We start from the raw sequence: 22508 nt of genomic DNA on the forward strand, positions 1-22508 counted from the left end.
AATACACCAAGTATATAACACTGAGATACGAAACTATTTCGTACAATAGTTTACGAATTTGTATAAAAAAATTAATAATACGTATAATATTATTTATTATTTATTGTAGACAGTCATCCAGGAAATTTGTATTTTAATCCCTTAACCTACAACTACGGGCACAGCCTGTAGTACGATGATCGGGCCAAACGTAAATATTACGGGCATTCTCGAACGTAAGTCGTAGGTTAAGGGATTAAATAAAATGCTTCAAAATTTCATTCAATTCAAGCGTAAAGTTGATGTGTTCTATACCAAGTTAATCACGAGCTGCGTTATTATCGTCTTAATTGTGTTACGTATTATGTTAAGAAATATAATATACAAAGTGGTTGGTAACTGGTGGTACAAGTGGAAAGGGGGTGATTCTACGCGAAAAAAGAAGTCGAAAATATAGAATAAAAATTGTTCGCTTGAGGCTTTGTTTTCGAGAAAATCGACGAGAAAATATAACGGATCTCATTGTAGATCGTTCTCTCGATGGAAAAATTAAAAAAAAATTTTTTTTTAATTTTTATTCTATATTTTCGACTTCTTTTTTCGCGTAGAATCACCCCCTTTCCGCTTGTACCACCAGTTACCAACCACCCTGTATATATATACATATAAAACATAACATTGTATAAGATAGAACATGATGTACAAAATGTAAGAAGTTGCAGAAACATCGTTCAAAATAATTACAGGATCTCATTTTACATAGCAGGGGGACATTATTATTACATAATAAAAATTTATTCAGCGTATAGTAGTATCTACATATCAGAATAAAAAACATACTAAGAAAAATATTTAAAGAAGCGAAATAACCAACGGTATCTAATTCGAAGATTAGAGACAGACGTTTGTAATGATTCTACAATTTATACGTAAATGTATCCATAAATTAAACTTATAGTAAATTATGACAGGGCAATAGTCGATAGAAATTCTGTAAAGTTCAATTTTAACATCAACTCTTAATATTTACCTCTTACCGTGTATCCTTGTTCTACGAAGGAACTCCAAGATATGTACATTAAACTAACAACTGCGTGATGTAGAAACTACAGACATAGAATTCAGCAGAAGACACTATCGTTTGCGCTTAATATCCTTAACGAACGGGTAAATTGAATTGGATAATCAGAATCGACGTACAACAACTGCGCGTTAATTGACATTGCATGCGAAATCGGATTCAGACGCGTATGTATGTATTGTACGTATGTATATAGCGCATTTAGAACGGTGGCCAGTAACCGCGTTTACCGGCAAATAATTGTTGGCCTTAATTAGAAAAAGCATATTTCTTGATTACAACGTTAAATGCAAATCTCGCGAGGAATCAACGTTCTACAGTTAATACACAGTGAAATTGTGAAAGTCGATTAGATTTTTCAATGCACGAAAGATAAAAATTGACTTGATGAAGATGTTTCGACAACTACGTTGCATGAAAGCGTGCATTGAGCAATTTTTAAAGAACATGAATTTCCAATTAATTCTAGTAAAATTGCATTTCCAACGGTCTATCCAACTTTTTAAAGCAATACCTTTTTTTGCAATAGGGAAACTTAATCTTGCGACTACGTTCGTTCGTCGCTACGTAATGCTCCATACTTTCAATGTATTGGGTTATTCGAAAAATTCCTAACCTTTTTGGTATGAATTTCTACGTAATAATAAAATATTCAAACAAATACAGTACCTAATTGGATACCAAGGACAGCTAAGAAAAGATATCTAAATTTCGTTAACAGAGCAGATTTCTTTTTCCCAATGATACAATGTCGAACTTTATGTGTATGAGAAATTTTTATTTGCTGTAATTTTTGTAAAGTTTATTCGGAAAACGGAGATAAAAAATGTAATTTTCTGAAAGCTTGTAAGAACTATCTGAAGGAATTCATTAAAGAAGAGGTGGAGAAATTTAACAAGAAATGATTCATAAAATTATAAATGACAAAACGTCTAACTGTTGTATTTATATCTTCGTTAAGTTTCTCTATGAATTTTCCGAGAAACCTAATATATTTTATTATTGCTCATATTAGATTAAAAATGTGAAAGTAGTTGTAATTCTTAAGAATTCTCGTGTCTTACTCATAATTCTCTTTCTTATAATGATGTTTAAAAGTATTATGAATGTATTTGAGGAAATATCACATTCATCTCGATGATTAATATTAATATTAATAATTCATAAAACGTGTTTGTCAACGTCTGAAGAAATTCGAATTTCCGATTTGAAGTGCAGTTTATACAGTCAGCTCGGTTAAATGCAGTTTCCTTTGGAGATGGATTTAACGACATCCACGTTTTTAAAATGTGTAAAAAGGAGGCAATAAAACAGTCTAAAAGAATTGCACCGACGAATAAAGTCCAGTTAATAATTTCCATTTGACAATATTACATTTCCTAACGAAATTGTTTATCATACGACGCACAGTACGTAACTGGTTCTACAATTTCTCTACTACAGAGTTTACAGTAACAAAACTATTAATTGAAAATAATTTAAAACCCACAGAGGTAGAATCTGTTATGATAGTAATTTACTGCATTAAGGTAATGACGTACAACTAGGTTCTTCGCTACGATCAGTGGATAGAATTCTACTTTAAATTTGTTTGACGCGAGTAAATATACGACGTGGCCTGAAATAATAGGAATTTTGTCCGTTACCGCTATTATTAAATCCTGAATCACTTAGTCGTACGACAAGAATACTCACAATAAGACAAGTTCTCGTTTGGACGAGCATTAAGGCGTATTCATTTTCAGTAATGAGATACAAAATGCAAAAGCAAACCGTACAATTTTACGAAACTCGTCGACCATTTCGTTGCAGCGAATTTGTTGCAGATGATCAAAACGATTCTGTGCTTCGATAAACCAGCAATCGGTCAGAGTAATGGAACTGTAATAAAAACAAGGCAAAATAAAGAGCGTAACGCATAAGATAAAAATTCTACATGGTATACAAATAATTTCGTCACGCTAAATGGCGACAAATTATAATATGCGACTCGCGAGGCGTTAGAATATATATACGAAAAGATTAAAAGTAATAATTCAGCGATAGATTACGGAAGGTTATCTCTAGACAGAAATAGTAGCCTGCACTACATAAACGTACTTAAACACGTTTCCATAATTGATACAGTTAATTTCAAGCCGCTGAATGACCAAACGTCACAACAGACAATGCGATTCGTGTTTCCAATACGATAACCTTATCTGGAGGTTTATTCAAAGCAACGAGACAGCAGAGACTGACGGACTTTTAAGAAATAGTTTTCATACGTATCGCTTGGTCGATGCTTGACAATAGCAATTTCAAAGAAAATACAAGTCCTCATTGTTCGTGAAGAAAACGAAACACATCGAGTAACCCGCTTATCTCGCCGACCGCATGGCAATTATAAAGAAGATTTGTAAATGAACTCTAAAAGAACAAACAGTCTTTAGCGCGATCTAGCTGTATTATTGTTAACGAGCATCTTGACAAACTTTCGATCCGAAACAAAGAACTCCTGATTTGTCTATCTTGCTAATTATAGGCGAAAAACGAACGTTAACGCGCGACTTTATTTAACCCTCTCAGAAATCAGCCTGCCACAGGCATTCTCCTTTCCCAGAGTGCTTCTCACGATCTCGTTCGTACGTACATATATACACATCAAAGTGAGTTTCATCGACGTGAAAAACGTCGCTCGACGAACGAGGAAAAAACATACAGCTGTATGTAACGATACAACAACATTTGAAACTGAAACATCTAAATCTAAAAACTAAAAGAAAAAACTAAATACTAAGGATGAAACTGAAAGAAATTAAAGGAAACTAAACATCGATAAGGAACATCTTTATTTAGTCGTAGACTAATCGGGTAGAGAGCAACGATAATGTTCGATAAATCACCGAAAAATATACGCACAACATCAGACATAATTATTGGGACGATAATGGATTCCGAATTAGCTCCCGTCGTACGATTGTTGTTCGAGATGACGAATTTATTTTTGAAAGAACGGATGAATGATATTTTTCTGTTGCGAAACGAAAACAACTTTGTTCGACGTTGGATTAGGAAATTTTATTTAAATTCTATTAATGTATCTTTTGTTCGTTGATAATGATCGTAATTACATTATAATGTAACTATAAATTTAGTTGATAGAATCGGGTCACTCGGTAAGCGTTAACGTTACACTAGCTCAAAATATTGTTTTCAACTTTTCGGTCATTTTATATTATTACATTCTGCTTTATGATATCACGGTTACGAAAGGGAATTCCAAAGATTTGCTTAATACTTTTTATCGTCGCTATTCCTTCCTCCATCTAGATGCTGCAATTATATGAATTATTTATGAAACTCAGCGTAATAGTAACGTGAAAACGATCTTCTTTAAATCATAGAAATTCCACTTTACGCTTCTAATCCTTATAATGGGTTCCTATAAAATATCTATTATTCTAATAATTTTTTCGCACTTTGATAAAATAATCTGTAGATTATTTTATTTCTATTTTCCAATAATACGACATTTATTCAACTTTTACATAATATTTTATTGCTTCATCCTTAATGGGTTAACGTAATTGTGGGAACTATGTTTCTTTACGATTATTTAATGTTACGTACTCATATGGCTTTTGAGGACAGAACAAGTAGGTTTCATTTTGTTGCTTTTAAAATATTAATAGGTTAATGCAGCCAGAACCAAGCAAAAACTCTAACAACAAAAAACCATCATAATGATGTGTTTCAGATAGTTTGTTGATCGTATCTATTACATCATGAGTAGCCAGAAACTGGTACTAGTTCAATAGAGACTACAGTTAAGTTTAACGCACCATAACATGTTTCCGTCTAATATTATACAATTGATAATCGTACGTAACATAAATTAAAACAGTAACAGATAAAATTACGCTATTTAATTAGCTAAGATATCAATTATATTGAATCTCATTAACCAACATTATACGGAAGTTTACTTGTATAATAACTTACCACAGTTACTAAAGGTATTTATACCTGTTTTTAAACGTTATATTTTTATTTGTTTTTCATAATGTTTATAAACTCTCTACATTTGTAAATTTATTTGTATAGTTGTCCAGCTAGAAGATCTAAGTTTATCGAGAACGTTCGCTCAAAATATCAATATTTGATATTGTCAAATTGAAGATTTTAATTTAGCAATGGTCCTTAGCTGGAAATTATATGCTGCTTCTCAAAACAAAGATGTAAGTTTATTGAAAGTTTTGAGCTGTTTTTCAAATTTAAGAAGCACAAACGAAGTCTATCGACAGAAAATTATGTTTCTTGAAAACCGAAGACATAAATCCATTGAAACAGTGTTTTGTTGTTCCCAGATCTAAAATCTAAATGTATCGCAAATCTTTCATTCAAAATGGGTTTGTTTCGAGAAACAAAGATATAAGTTTATTGAAAACTTTTATTTACTGTCAAATCTAACATCTAAATTTATCAGAATATTTTAATTCAAAATTACATTGCCTGTCAAAAACAATTTCGTTTAAAATGACACTCAAAGCTAGTATTTTCTATGAAATCTACTACGAAAAGTACGTAAATATAGACAATATTTTATAAATGATTATACAATCGAAAAATAATATGACATCATACGACAAAAGAAGCTAAAGATATAGAATAACATTTTTTCATTTGTTTGTGACAAAATTACGCGCTATCTGTTGAATACGTATGCATTTAACTACCCTCTGTCTAGACTTGATGATCCTATCGTAGACTAATATCTCTACGTATTTGTGTTTACTGTATTGAGTAACGAGGAACGCACGATAAAACAATTTCTTCACGCACAATAAATTTTATTAATTTAGAAATTGTTGGAAAAGCGTTTCTTATTCCGGTGAATACAAAATTTTGCTTTTCGTGCCATATTAAATTTCTATGAACCCTTTCTACTTTTTTCTAATATTTTATTTTATCAAATTTTTTCTTTTTAATTGCTCGGTGCTTTAACTTCTTCAGAGTGGCTTAATTGATTTAATACGACTGACATATAATTATGAAGTATATTAAATATATAATTATGTCGAATATAAATACATATTATTTACATAATCGCGATTCTATTGCAATGAAACTCAACAATAATTTTTCCATAAGCACTTTTTAAGCATATTTCAGTTAATTGAAGAAATAGAAACTCTGAAACTCGTCGTTTGACGGATTTATTAAATCTGGAATAAAATATACAACTTCAAATACGATCATTTGCTGAAAAAGCACATGTATACGTTTACTACAACATAAAATCGTTTTTATTCTCTTGTACACTATATTACATCGTAATTAATCATTATTCAGTACAAAGTATTTAGATGATATTCGCGTGTATTTTTGTGCTTTGACCTATATATATAAATATTCCAGAAACGTCTTTGGTTCTAAGAATACCGTACCGGAAGGGTTGAGGAACGGTATTTAAATTCGTACACGATATTCAAACCCACTTAACTTCTGCAACCGCAAACAATTCAGCATCATTTCATACATCCTTGAAACCGGTCTCGTCTATGCGCACCAAACCGGGCCAATAACCTAAGTCTTTGCTGTTCCAGTGAACTACATAAACCTTCCGTCTTAATGCTTACGTCTCAAACGTAATCCTTACTTTCCCCGACGCATAAATCGCTGCAGCCAATCACGAACCAACCCTAACCTACTTCCATTCGGTTATGTTAAAATTGCTCGGAAAGGGTTATTTGACTCGCGTCAACGTTCAACGTTGATCGAGTGCAAAGTGTAGTCACCTAACAAAAATCACTTGCACTTAGAAACAAATACAACGCACAACATATATTTTGGCAGATTTTTTATGTAATATAATGTAAATATAGGCTTCTATCTACAAAATATTATATTCGCGTGTATATTGCCAACTTTTTGCCCCGTGAGCGCTTGCTTGCTTCCTCTTTATCTGCTTTTTTTTTATCATTTTCAATAACATTTTTAATATTAATATCACATATCCAAGTTACTCAGCTTTTGACTTTTTTCTAACATCCTTTAATTACCTAATACCTGATTAATAGAACGCTTATCGATCCAGTTATCTGAACACGAAACTATTATTTAAACGACAAATCATCGATAACGGAACGGAAAAGGATTTCCTATTACATAAACTGCTCTCTCCTCCGACAATTTCAAATAAGTAGAATCCTACCGTAAGAAAATCGCACGTTCTATCATTTAGAGCGCTGAAGATCGTAGCGATATAAGTCAAGATCATTGGAATTTGAATTTAGTCACGTGCTCGAACGTCGTCCCTTTAATTTCCTAATAAATTATTTCGTGATCTTATTCTTTGCCACGATACGTTTTCATCGCTCGAAAGAATATAATAAATTTTGCGTAACAGCAAACGCAGAACACCGTTTTATGAAAATTAGCGATACTATTAGCGCGTCTATTTCATGACTAGAAACATAAATCTGGCGAATCGTACACAGTCATTGCAACGAAATCGTATCGAAATCGTAACGACGTCGAATCACTCGGCGTGCATTACGGAAAGTAGCACATTTCAGTTGCCTTAGGAAAAAGAACAAGTCTATGTTTGATATGTTTCAACGTGCGGCTGCCTGTTTGGCCGCAACAGAGTCATCGCACCGTGCGCAGACTAATATTGCCTGACGCTTGAGTTTGAGTTATTGTATTTATTTCTTCAGGTAAAATTACCTTGTTATGGGTAGCTTTGTATAGGCCATAGATATTCTAAAGATATAACATAACCTAGTAACTGAAATAGATACGGAAAAAGGGTCGCAAAAACTAGCACTTTATTTTTACAAGAGTCTAAGCACTGAAACCACCAAATAGCTGTGCAATTTTGAGCAATTCGCATCAATCCAGATAGCTTTATTTTTAAAACCGAATTTCAAATATTCGTTCCAAAAACGACTGTCTTTGAGCGTGTCTATTCAGAAGCGTCGTCAAATTTTTGTAATCTCTTCATTACAAATCTTAAATATGCGATTTTCTCTACATATACATGTAATACATAAGACAATTCCAAAGATAAGTGGTATTCTCTAAGACAACAAAGACTTCCACGTACACGTCTTTATAATCAAATAGCTTTTATTTAATTCTAATGAAAGATCCTTACAGAATTAGAAATACAAAAAGCGCAAAAGTAGAGTAACTGAAAACGATCAGAATTATAACTTTTTCGCTGTTAGGCAGTCATGTTAAAACACTGTGCATGGCAGGGATCCGCGCCAGGGCTAAGACGCGCGATCTCGTACGCTGAATTGAAAGAGCAGAGGAACCAGAGCCGGCGTATTTCGGCCAGAGCCGGTTCAAGGTGGAAAGACCGTGTTGCGCGTTTGCTCTGTTTGGATTCGGGCGGGCGCAGTATCGGTGGCGGCGGCGGTGGCGGCGGCGGCGACGGCAGCAGGTGGAAACGCTTCTGAAGCGGAGCCGACGAAGGTGGAAGTGGCGAAGCGCATCGAAAACTGGTTTGGAGCGGGAGCTCGGCGGCGCGGCGGCGTGGCGCGACGCGACGCGGCACGGCACGGCGTGGCATGGCAGTTGGCGAAGTGGGGAACGATCCGTTTCGTGGCAGCCGGTGGGGGCAAGCTTGGCAGCGACAAGTGATGGTTTACAGTTATAGTCAGTCCGGATCGGGCGTTCGGTCAGCCGAGACTACTTGTGCCAAGCGTTAAGCTCCACAATCGATTCCGATTTGTCGAGCCGGTGTATTAAACGCGACGTCGCTTATACGCGCATACACGCGCGATCGCATCGAGACGAGAGAGTTTAAGAGTGAAGTGTCGTCGTCGTCGTCGTCGTCGTCATCACCGTCGTCGTCGTCGTCGTCGTCGTCGTCGTAGTCTGTCCACCCCTGTCGACGTTTCTCTACTTTGGCCACGCAACGAGCATCGTTCTTATCCAAGGATCGTACGTTCATTCTCGGCCTCGACGATATCGCTACAGTTGCACCGTGTGGCCGTGCAACTTTTTTTCAAACGAACGAGTTCAACCTGGACCACCGAAACCCTCTGTGAAACTTGACGAAATCGAATCGAGCACAATTAACGGTATATACCAGACTGGCGGAAAGGAAGATCCGCGTGGACGAAACGACAGCGCCGTGAATATGTGTACGTCATCGTTCGTGGGTTCATTGTGCACGATTAATTGGATACGGGCGCACGTATATCGGCCCGTCGTTCGCGTTTCTTTTTACCTTCCAGTTCGATTCTTTTCGCGTTTCGATCTCGCGCGACTATCACTACCTTGCCTGCCTCGTCTCATACCGATCGTGAGAGTTTCCCGATGAATCGTCCCGTTCTAACTTTCTTCTCGTACGTTTATTTAGTCTGTACGCAACGTAAAAGAGAAACAATCTTCCCGTCGTCTTTATCAGATAGATCGTCAGAACATTCCGGATCGATAACCAATCGGAGAGCGCGAGAAATATTTCTCAATCGTATTGCACGACGAGTAAACGAACGAACGATTCGAGCAAACGACTATACTCTTTCGCTCGCCAATTCGATTCCTCAATTTGTTTCGACGAATTTCTTTTGTATCGAACGCGCGACATCCGCGAGAAAAGCGACGCCTCGATGCGCGTAAGAACGCACGCGAACGAATACGGTCACTCTCGTACGCGGATGTGACCTCGTAACACTCGGCGAGGACTTCGAGACGATCACGATGGAAATGGGAAATGAAAACGCACACGCGGAGATAATCCGCCTCGTAGCGAGCGTTTCCGTCGCGTGCTGCATTTTTCTTTTCTTTCCTCGTTCTGCGCGTCCTACGCGCTCGCCAAACAAATACGCTGACTCAATGTACGTTGCGTACCGCAAGAAACAGGAATTCCCTGAAAAGCGTTCAGGCTCATGGGAACGAGTTTCGTTCACGCAACCAACGTTCGCGAAATTCCATACACGTGACTCGGAATAGCTTTACCAAACTCGTTATCTCCGAGCATCGTTCTTGAAAATCCAATGCATTATTTCTATCTTACAAACCTATCGAATTTTAATACTTTCGTTATATCGTTCGAGTTTCCACAGTTAGAGCATTTTGAGAAAAAGAGAAAGGAAGATTCTCAGGGATAAATTAGAACATAACACGATGTTATTTGTATTTAGGGTGAGAATGATAGTCGCCGATTTAAGAGGCTTAGAGAAAGAGGAAACGACTAGTAACGCGGTGAGAAGAGAAAATCACCTCTCGCGTTACATTGTTGAACTTGAATCTAACGTCAAACTCTAAATTCCCATTCGGCTCGTGTCGTCATCGTTAAATTCGATCGGAGCTGTTCTTTATTCGACGCGCGAAAGCTAGATTTCGTGGATGCGATACTACTCGCCGATCTTTTTCTAAATATAAACAAAAAGAACTGTACGAATATGCATAGAAACGATGTGAACAACATTTAGATCAGATTTCCGGTTTCACAGTGTTATCTAGAATACGAAGAATAAATTGAAATAATGAATTCGATGGTTCCAACTATCACACGATGTTAAAAGTCTTTTAAACGATCCACCGATATTTCAAAGGTGCGGCTCGATCACGCAACTATATAACTAAAAATGTTGAAACGTTCGTTCAGTTACACGATAATTCTACAGATGCCACAATAAGGATGAAAAAAAGCGAAAGGAAGCAATGATGGCAGGGAGAAAGGAGGAAAATCCCGCTAGTCGTACAACTCGTTTCTTTGCTCGTCTCCAACGGAGGTTCTTCTTCCATTCATAAATTCGAATCGACAATAACAACTCGCGGTGTTGTGTTGCTACGGTCGCGTATACGCGAAAACGTATTCCGTCGCGCGATATCGATTCACCACCTTATTTACGATCGCTGAGAGAGAAATTAACCCTCTATAATTGCATAGTTGGTTATAGTTTTCCACGTTGATAAAAGAAAAAAAGTAAAAAGTTGCACGTAAATTATTTGATGGAAATACGAGAGTATAATAATAATAAAAGAAATATATATACAAATGTATGTGTAAAATAGAAGTAACATGATAACGTTGATATCAGATGTGAAAAAAAATTCCGTGCTTTTAGCTTTATGTTGTTTTACGATTTTTGTGTCTTTCGTTCTTAATCTTATCCTTGGTATAGAAACGACTAAATTAAAAATAACACAATGTTTATGTATATTAGGCGTAGAAGAAAAATTCTGTACCTTTAATTTCATGTTCTTTTGTGAGCAAAATGTACTTTCCAATTCTTAAAAATTAAAATTATTTCTTATCTTCTGATTATTTCAATGTTTTCTTTTCCATTCTTTCGGTCGTTTTGACCCAGCTGTTTCTGCATCTCGAACCTTTTACGATCATTAGAACGCGATGTACGAAGGATTTGACGAGCAAAAGATTTTACTCAAAATCTTGTTTAAATAATCCCCGATATTGTTTCGTGTATGTTATATTATCTATCAATATCATCGCCAACGAAGTATATCGTTCTTACAACTTCGATAGATAACTGCAGGAAGAACATACTCATAAATACACATTTTATCAGAGACAATTATATTTGCAATTATTTTTTTAATTATGTCAGAATTAGAATATTAAAGGATACGTTAAGGGAGGCACAAGCCATAATATAAAACTAAATATAAGACTGAAGCACCGAATTTTTTTGCATCTAATAGATACATAAATAAAGCGTATAACTTTCAACTCACATAACGTTAGGAAGCATTAACATTAGAACTATCAAACCAATCAACACGACTGCTATCGGATTTTTTCTTTTCGATAATATTAATATTTACTTTTACCAAGATAGAAACGTGATTTTATCGAATTTTTATTATCAATCAAAAACGCAGTGAATTTCGAAACTGCTTCTCCGTGAAAGACAAAAAATGCTACTCCTCTACTCTTCCCCTTTAGTCTTCCTGTATAACGTATTTAGGTACATATTAAAGACGATAGCTCTAACGTTAAAAGAAGGACGATAACATTCTGAGTTCTGAAAGATATTCTTTGATCCGTTGTTTTGCATGGCTGAAGCTCAAATTCGATAGCAGGCACGGCGCGCGTAAATTTCTTCTCACGACGACTGTTTGCATAAAAATATCTTGCCCGTGATCGTTACGCCGTCGAAAACTTTCAAACAAGAGAGAAATAAATCCCGTTTAAACGAGTTTGAACGTGGATTGCTAAACGTTGGCGATGCAAAATCGAGCGAATCGAGTGAACGCGCAACAGGTCTCCCATCCGAACGAAAGAATTGTCAATTTTCTGTCGTTTCGTTCTCGCGGCTGCGAGATAAGCCGTGGAAGTCTTCTTTTCTTCCATCATAATACGCGATAATACACGACTTTCACCTCGTCAGCCAATATAATTTCCACGTGTTGCGCAGATAGTGCCTTCCTCCGCTGGCAATCGAAGGTAATTTCATCGGATGCCCGAGAGATCCAGCTGGGAATCCCCGAAAGAAACTCGAAGCACGAGTTATTGATCAACTCTGGCCGCAAGCGACAGGCAGAAGAGGAGGAGAAGGATTCGTTGGACGGAGGAACCTGAATGACGGGATAAAACTTGTGTCGGTCGAAGCGAGAAGGAAAAGTGTCGTGTGTTAAAACAATTTGGAGCGAATAAGAAGCAAAGAGGAAATATTATTTTTTCGTGAAAGAAGAAAACGTAATTAAAAGGAAACGCAAGAATAATCGAGAATTTATATAAAGTGTCAATTGGAAAGTGTCGATTGTTCTGCGTGGAAATAGGAATATAATAGAATTGATATATTTAAGAAGATTAGCAAACGGGATAATAAACGGATTCTTCGAGTTCGTCGAAGGAGAAAGCATCGATTTTCATCGAATTCGAGTGTCGTAGAGAACGAGAGCTGGTTTCTTCCATGGACGCGCGTCGAAGATAATCGAACGCACCTCAGCCAGGACCGCCGACATCCAAGGTAAATATAGCACCTGTTTTCCCGTCTTTCTGTTTCACCTTTAATGCCCACGCGTTTCTTCTGATCGAGCAGAAATACCGGTGCGTGCGTGCATTCACCTACGTTTGCATAGCAATGCGCATTTTTGCATCGCGGCCGTGCGCGAGCGCCAGTGTCTCGGCGACGAGAGAAAAAAGAGAGACAGAGAAACAGAACGAAGAAAGAGCGAAGAATCGAGTGAGAAAGAGAAAAAGGCAACGTGTGCATGCGTCAGGTTTTCTTTTTGCTCGCGTATAGCGAAATGTAAATGACGTATATTGCCATGATACGACATTATTCCTTCGTTGACAACGAACGTAACGATTTCGTTACACGAGTCGATCGAACTCGCTTTCCATCCTACCGTTGTCGCCAAACATTTATACATACTTTTATTCTCGATTTGTCACGGCGTTACAATGAAATATAAAAGCAAGATTACGCGGTTTCTTGATAAGTTCGCCGTTCAATCGAAGGTTATCGTTCGTTTGGTAATTACTATCGGCGGCAGTTCGATCATTCATTAACCGCGTCTCGTAAAGCCTTGCACGAGAATGTCCTCGGAACATTTTCTCTCTCCGTCTATCTCTCTCTCTCTCTCTCTCTCTCTTTCTTTCCCTCTGTGTTACTATCCGTTGGTTCTTTCTGAAATTAAGCGAGCCAGCGATCAAGCCAACGAGCGAACTTTCGTTTCACGAACGAAGCGGTGTTTACGGGAACGATTGCACATTGCCCCGCTGTTTTCCGGTGTATCTGACGTTTCGAAAAATCGGCTCGCGTCGCCTTGCCGTGCCTGCAATCTGCTCGACTTTCTCCGCAGCGGAGCGGCTTAGATGAGCGACGGAATTTGTTACGCGGAGACTCGCGTTAGAAATTCAGAAAACGGCACACATTACTTATACAGGTACAGAATACGACGGCTCACGAAAGTACTTGAACGCTTGTAGAAATTTTTTACGAATATATTATGTGCGTCGTAGGGAACATTTTGAAATTTCATTAGCACTGTTATGAGAGTACACTATCACGATTACATTGGAAAAGTTCAACATAACATAGAAGTTACAGGATATATATACCAAGCGTTACAAGCTTATACAACGGCTACAAAAAATGTTTGCGCAACACTGTATTTACATAGCGATCATAGTTATCATATTTACTATTTTACTATTTTTATATTATTAGCTTGATAACGGAAAAGTGTTTCATTGAAAAATGAGAACACGTGCAAGTAATTCTTGTAGACACTGTACTTTGCAAAGATCATCGAGATATTTAAACGGACAATTACTAATTATATTAGTAAACTACGATATTTAATGAGATTAATTATATGTTTGAAACTTCTATGTACGCTGTATATTAATTTTTTATTAATCTTACGTGTATGTTTGTGTCTTTTATATACGTTTCCGGATTGATTTCAAATTCTATCAACATAATCACGATAGACGTGCTTCGTTATAGCGTCAATGAAATTTCAGAAACTTTCATATAACACGCGTGATACGTTGATTAAAATCTTCTATGTCACTGCGGATGTTTGTGTACTTGCGTGAGCCAGTGCATATTTTGAGTATATTCGTATGAAAAGTGGTTTCGTATATTCGTATTCTTCTGCAAAATGATCTTTAGAATAGCGTAACAGGACTTTTGTAGGTAAAAAAAGAGAAACGTGGATGAAATGATATATTTATATATATAGATATATATATACTATAACTATAAAATAACATAAGATTTGGAATTATAAAATATCGTTAATAACGAAGTGCTATAATTCGTTTTCAATAAACACTTGGACGATGATCATTTCGTTTCGTGTATTGCGCACTCTGTTCATATAAAAATAATTCTATAACCAGGAGTTTCGTTGTTGAAGTACGGTTTTGGAATCCACAATTATTGGCAATTATTTTCTTTGCTTGGTGACTAATATAGTATTTCTAAAGATGGCATACTGTCAATGTTAAACTTCTTGTATTATCCACATTGATAAGGAAATAGGTATGCTCAGATTGGAAAATATCTGGAGAACAAAATGGGTTATTCTTCCAACATAAGTTATCGAATGTTTCCGTAAACATAACGCTGTTATTGTTAACTATATTATCATACGTTTAAAACCTAACACGAGATTCTCGAAATTTATATTTTATTTGTTCACGTATTTTCTTACATTAGTTCGATTTTATTTATATCTTATATAACGACAAAAAAATAATTATTGAAATATTATCTTCCTTTTCTTCGTCAATAAATATTTAACGAAATTAAATATTATTTATTATTTAATAAACTCAAGACTATTTATTATCCGACAGCTGATATATGTAGATAGAGAATTGCCACTGAATTCGAGTACTTTAATACGTACAATCATTAATTATCGATAAGCTTTCTTATTGCTCCATTTTAATGCCCTCGATTTCTTCTATTGCAAAACATCATATTATTATAATCACAATTAAAGAGGAATTAAAAAAAAATCAAATCTACTTAATGTTCAAATGCTAGTCAGTGATAATACAAACAATAAGATTCCCATTGAATAAGGAAGTTTACATCGATTAACACACTTATGAGAATTACTCCCTGTAAAGAATCCGAATATGCATTCTCGTGGAACATGATTTAATTAAATTGACACACGTCATTGGAAACTGTTTCCCCGCATTGTATTATCGCGAAAACAAGCAGAAGGTAAAAGGAAAGTTTTTTGTTTAGTAGCTTGTGTTATCGTTTTTATGTGGAATTGTTATCGTTATCGCAAAAACCCAACTGTTTGTACAAACAAGAGCAACTAAGTAGCACGTAAGAAAAGTCAAATAGGCTTTCGAAGTATAGTATCACTCGGATAGTATTCACTATCGATATTAGAACACGACCAACCCATTAAAACGTACACAGGAAACGACTTTTGGCTCAGATTAGTCCCCAGGGATTTGCATATAGAGGCTATTCCTTCGCGCCGGTTCGAGGTACCAAACGAGACGAGTGTACACTTGAAAAGAAAACGTTCGTATTTCAATACACGCTGTTAAACATCGTAATTTACTGTTTACTAAAATTCCATTTCGTTTGATCAAACATGAGAGCTAAGTTTAAGTTGTTCAGTTTGAAAAATTATTTTTGAAAATTTCAATATAGCAAAGCTTTTATCAAAATCTATACAAGTTTATATTAGGTAATGTAAATTTATTTATTAAAATTTAGTTGAATTTTAATATCATGATGTATGAATTATTTTGAACATAAAAGAAATATAGCAATGAGAGTAACAAACTTATGCATGAACAATAGGAAGGAGTATGTGCAATTGACATCATTACAACAAATTACGAACGTAATTATATATATAAAATTCCTATTTTTGTTTATCAGACGAAATAGTTATTACATATTATTGTTACAACTACGTAACCACTCTAATGCTTAAACAATAGTTACCTGTCGATACAATTACTGATGTCGTCCTATTTACATTCTTCAATACACATCTGCACTTCTATTTTTATATGAGCAAACGTTTAAAAATTACACGATGCTTAAAAGCAAAGTAACTTTTATCAACTCGTTTCTCCGAATATTTTATCTTTTAAGAAAAATTCTATTGTACAGTTTGTTACGAAATAATGACTAAGTATTTCAAGCTGAAATTGAAGGTGGAAGGTAGCACGGAGAAGATGATAAAATTTCAGTTATCTCCAGTTTTGAAATCATAGGGCATTTTAACTAAGGAGGACAAAATCTAGTAAGATAGAGTTATTTTTAAGTCACCTAAGCTTCTACACCTTAACATTCGATCTTCAACTTTGCTCAGTATAATCAAACTTGCATGTGTATTATGAAACGCCGATATAATATGTTAACCTTTAACATATATTATCCTATCTATCTTATATACATATTAATCTTTAATATATCGTAAAAACGAAAGAAGATATCGTCTACTTTAAATATAGCGAGAAGAAGCATCAAAAGCCAGAAAATGACACGAATAACCCTACGATAAAGTTGAAGGTAAAAATAAATAACCTCCAGAAATAAAGTGACATACACACTGAATTGATAACTATAATACAATCGAGAATATTAATTTCAATTGAACGAGTTTTCCTTTACACGAGCAAAAGTTATATTCTCGTAGAAATAAATATAAAAAAAATAATTATATATATATATATATCTTTGTCAGACTGTAAATATAAATACAAGATATATTTCATTGTTTAGCACGCGATTAATGACGAGTTAAAATAGTCTGGCTTTTAAACGTAGATCGCTTAAAAGTGATTCATAACCGAATTTGTCGAATTACAACACGAATCACTCAGCTCGACTCAAATATCCTTCTGACCCAAATATAACCGCAGTCTCAATAGCGTCCGTTCTATCCGTTATATTAGTAACATTTCGTGTTTTAATAATTCCGCGGTCATCACACTTTCTCTTATCGTTTCACTCGGTTCCGTCACTCCGATTGAAGCGACACTCGTCGTTGCTCGGATTACTGATACCTCGTCGTGGCACGTGAACGTCATCGTCGAACAAATTTCCTACTTTAAAAAAATGATGAACACGCGTTAGTGTACTTCGTCGTTCTATATCTACAAGCCACTAATTATGACAATAATTAACTGCAACGCGCTTTAGCAATATGTGTAGAGTAAGTCACGGACTCCGGCCGGTTTTAAAATACTTTCGTGTCGCCGAGTGTCATAATAATAACGAGAGTCTAGGCCCGTAGTCAGGAAACCGCGCGGCCTGATAATATCTTCCATCGTTCTGCTTCCTTAAAACCATTTGTCGAAATGCGACCAAGAGGAAGGAGGGCGTGCTTGAATTTCGACCGAAAGTTGAAATTCATTCCACGATCGTCGTCGACTCGTCCGCTTTCACGAACGATTTGCTTGCAGCGAATAAAATCTTCACGGCGATTCGTGGAATTTTGACGTCGTTAAAACGAGAATAAATGAATGGTTTTTTCGACGCGCCACGTCGTTCCGGTTGATTCGAGTACACGTTGAGAATTTTTGATGGGAACCCATTTAGGTCATTCGCTATGATTAAATTAGCGAAGAATAATAAATTGATACTATTATTGCCTTATCTGATAACTGATCTTATTACCTAAAATAACAAATTGATACTATAAGTATTATCTTATACAGTTTGTCGAGAAAATAAAGAATTTTATAACTTGTTTGTAATCTTCTTTAAATATAGTGAAAATTTTATTATTGAAGTCTTTTCTTGGAACATTATTGTTCTGTGTTGTAAGTTTGGAAGTTGTTGGTATAAGCGAGATATAATTGATAATTTTAAATTAAAAACTAGCGTGTAAAATTACATCCACTTGACGATTGGCTATTTTTTCCTTAACAACTGAATACCGCGATCGAACAGTATTCGGTGATTAAAAATGGAAGCTTGTTGGCTAAAATGGCATTCGATTCCAAAAATACTTCTTCCGTATTTCATTAAATGTACAAAATTCCGCAATTATTGGAGGCAAAATGGATTTTTCCGAAAGGGAAATAGTCAAATTTAAATTATTTTGGAAATTAAAAAAATATATAATAATTATAATTGTATAATTATATTAATTTAATAATATATTATTAGTCTACGATATAGCATATAATAATTTATATTTTTTGTAAACCTGTTGGAATTACAAATAAAATTTTATGCAAATATACTTACTGATTTATATTATTAATTCGACATATGAAAATGAAAACAGACGTTTCAAATTTAATATTCTTCTTTTCGGTAGACGTGTACTCTTTAAATTTGTTTCACGCCAATAAAATGTAGTAAAATCTCTCACAAGAAAAAACTTATAGGTAGCTAAATATTCGCAGTGCAGCGAACAATGAAATAAAATGATGTTTATGAAGATAAAGGAATTCTACAAGCAAGCGGATGTGACATTCTTTGGTTCGCTGTTCCGTGTGCTCTGTACACTTAATGGTTAACTCGTTGAGTGTGTCGTGTTTTTATCAGCGTGACGTTATCTTTGACGATATTGATCAAAGCTGAAAATAATCCATTTATTGAAAAAGTCCTTAACGCAGTGTTTCTGGATTGTCTCCAAATATATAATATTCGTTCATTTATTAAACGGAACCTTTATGTTTTCTTTATTAAACAATCCTTTTAGCTATCGTAATTTCTTTCGTTATTTAAAATCGTGACGATCGTTGTATATTAATAACGAAAATCTTACATTTTTCTGGCTGGAAAACTACTGGAGCAGAGATTAGAATGTGAAGAGCCGTATATCATAGAATGAAACTGTATTTCAAGAAAAGTTTTTTATAATCCAGCGAGATTCAGTTCTGCGTGAAATTATAATATTCGTCTTCGACGTATGGAATTTTTTCAAAAGAGAGTATTAAATATTTGGAAGAAGAACTTCGGTAACATTCCACGTGAATGAACTCACAAACCGGATCTTTGAGGTGAGAAAAACCACTATTTCCTGTCAGCGAAAATATGTTTTTAGTGAAAAAAAAAGGAAAAAAACGTCATCCGATCGATAACATTGAATATCTAGCTAATTTTCTGACTATTTCTATTCCTTATTTTAAATAAATTCGAGTTCCTTCGACGATATTTTCATAAAATATTCGACTCGTCGAAACATTTGCGTTTTAGTAGCTGTTTCTTCAGGCGTGTCGTGTTCGGAACAGTTTCGCATTGTGAACATGGTGCTTTCTAAAATTCCACTTACGATGCTAAGAATTATCCAAATAACTGTGCACAGATATTGTCGAAACTACGTATTCAGAAACGTAATATATTATTAGAGATGCTATCCGATTCTAAAATATGTTGAGAATCTCAAGCAACGATTCAAAGATATTCAAGTTCAGAAATTCGTTCGATGTTATCTCCGCAGCATTACAAAATTCTATTGACAAATATCGTCTAGAAAATAATTGAAAGGTTTTATTTATACGCAAGATAAGAAAAATGAAAATGCCAGATAATTGCAAGCTACTGTGCAACATTCCAAGAAACATTTCTCTTTCGATTAGTTTGTACACTACAGTTCAGAACTATCCTAATACTTATTTATTTTTTCGAAACTGTGTACTTTAATAATAAATAATAATTTAATAATGTATACGTATAAATAGTTATATAATTATCAAAGAAATAATAATAAATAATTAATAATAAATATAAATCAAACTGCAATGAATATTATTCTTTGTAATCATAGTATGTAGCTGCATAGAACAGGATATTAAATTAAATTTGGACTTTCGAACGACAATATAAAACAATAGAACAGACGTTTGTAATTGATAAATTTTATAAAACTAGTTTGTCGCTGGATAGCTGATGTATTAGGTTGTCCGAAATGTTTCTTTCGTTTTATAAGGAAATAATAGACGCACAATATTTTCTGTTTTACATTAGTTCATTGAATTATGCACGAATATAGTAATAGAAATAGAACGAAATGGATCATACTTAATTCAATAAAATACTACAAAACCGAAATTGTTGTTCATCTATTATCACCTTATGAAACGAAAGAAACTTTTCGGACAACCTAATACTTGCTAAGGAATCTGTTGTTCTTAATTATTTATAGATATTTAGACGTAGTCATATACGATTCAATCGTACACAAGCAGAATAATATTTACAAACTGGATTTAAAAGTCGCAACCAAAGAAAAACAAAGGCATGTGACGTCGAGAATTCCCACTCCCAGGAAGTGAGGTAGGAACGATACTCTCGAAATCATTGCTAATCTCACATTGAAATTTTACGTTTCTACGCGGATATGATATCGTAATGTCTGCAATTTGTCGAGACGAGGCATCGCTATACGGACAAGTACGTTCCTCGAAGAGATTCGAAATAACGAGGCTTAAGTAAATACTATAGTACGCGAAAGAAATTTCGTTTTTAACTAGCTAACTTAATCATAACAATGAAATTAAAAATTAATAAAGACAAAGTTACCTTCGTCGATTTTATTTCGTGGAGATGCGAGAAGGATACAATTTATTCTTATCGGGAACGACACAGTGCATCAAACGGTAAATAAGCGAATAGATGAGTAAAAAATTATTACACCAAGATTATGGTAATCTGAACGAGTTCACTCGCCTTTCTAAGTTGAGAAATTAAAAGAATATCACACTGATATGATATACATACTTTGATAGTTTGCTTGTACGAAATTTACAAATCGCATTTAAAAGTTATCGAGAATCAAGTTAAAGATAACATTTTCTGTAATTAATCGTAGTTGACTAAGACTTGCAGAATCATTCACGACAATTTTTCCACGAACACAATTATAAAAATGAAACACAATCAGGTATTCATAATAATATTTAATACGTCTGTTTACGTTCCACTTTTATAATCGTATCCATAGAAATACGAATTTGCGTAAACATCTGCAATTTACTTTCTAGGAATATCCAATGGAGCATGCGAAACATTATCATCGAGGATTCTGACAGTCTTAGTCAACTTATGATTAATTACAGACAATCGTAAACTTACATACTCATAATGATATTTAATAGGTCTAACTTCGGATGTTTTATAACATTTGTGCATACAAAACCTACATATCTTTGCACATAAACATTTTTCATACATATACAAACATCTAGCCTATTAGTAAACACTCACCTACACGCAAGCAATGTTCCACGAAAAACTTCTATATGTATATACCACCTAGCTGATGTCCCATCATGTGCCATTAATTTTACGTGTTTTTAAAACGCTACACGACCATATTATATCGCCGGCATACGAAACATCGCAAAAAGTGGATCAAGTCCCACGAGTTTGCTGAATTTTCGAGCCAGTTTGAACCAGCCAGTTTCTTTTTCCCGACTTGTTTCGCCAATATACCGGCTACATATACAACACGGATAAATATCCCGACATGTTTCACCAATAATATATATACAAATGATTCCTGGTGTGCAGATAATAATGTGATCCGGTGCATTATATCGCTAATGAATAGACACACGTCCAACTCCGAAGGACTTGACACGCGGCGCGACTTAGATAACTCCGGTAACGTAACGTTCACACAACAGAGTCGTGTGTGTTCGGTGTAATGGTCCCACGTGATACACCGTGTCCCCGTCATTAATGAAGTCGCAGAATGTATTCGCATTGGGTGCCATTATACGCGAGCTTCGAGCATGTACTCGGCCGTGAGCAAGAATGCTTCTGTGAATGTCGTCAACAGAACCGCTGCGGTCTGAGGTCGATGACGGCGCAAAAAAAGAAAAGAAAAGAAAAAAAAACAGAGGGTAAGAAAAAAGCGAAGAGAAGATAAAAAGTAACGACGACGAGAGAAGAGTAATCATTTTCTTTGACCGTAAAGAAATGACGTTTATAATGTCAATGGGAATATCGCAGAGGAATTTCTTTCTCTCTTTCTTTCGATTCGACCGAGCCGCAATTCATCCAGCGCCGATGGTGTT

General features: G+C 35.1%; 1 protein-coding gene across 1 annotated transcript in view; it reads left to right on the forward strand.

Annotated features, from left to right (window-relative positions):
• Window positions 1-8552: 8552 nt before the first annotated feature.
• The window catches only part of LOC117153257 (uncharacterized), a 33293-nt gene continuing 19337 nt past the window's right edge, over window positions 8553-22508 (forward strand). The window contains exons 1-2 of the mRNA XM_033327124.2: window positions 8553-9135; window positions 12442-12996. The gene's annotated coding sequence lies outside the window, so the exon portion shown is untranslated. The remainder of the gene's footprint in view (window positions 9136-12441; window positions 12997-22508) is intronic.

This window comes from Bombus vancouverensis, chromosome 1, assembly GCF_051014615.1.
Source record: "Bombus vancouverensis nearcticus chromosome 1, iyBomVanc1_principal, whole genome shotgun sequence".
In the NCBI taxonomy this organism is placed as follows: domain Eukaryota; kingdom Metazoa; phylum Arthropoda; class Insecta; order Hymenoptera; family Apidae; genus Bombus; species Bombus vancouverensis.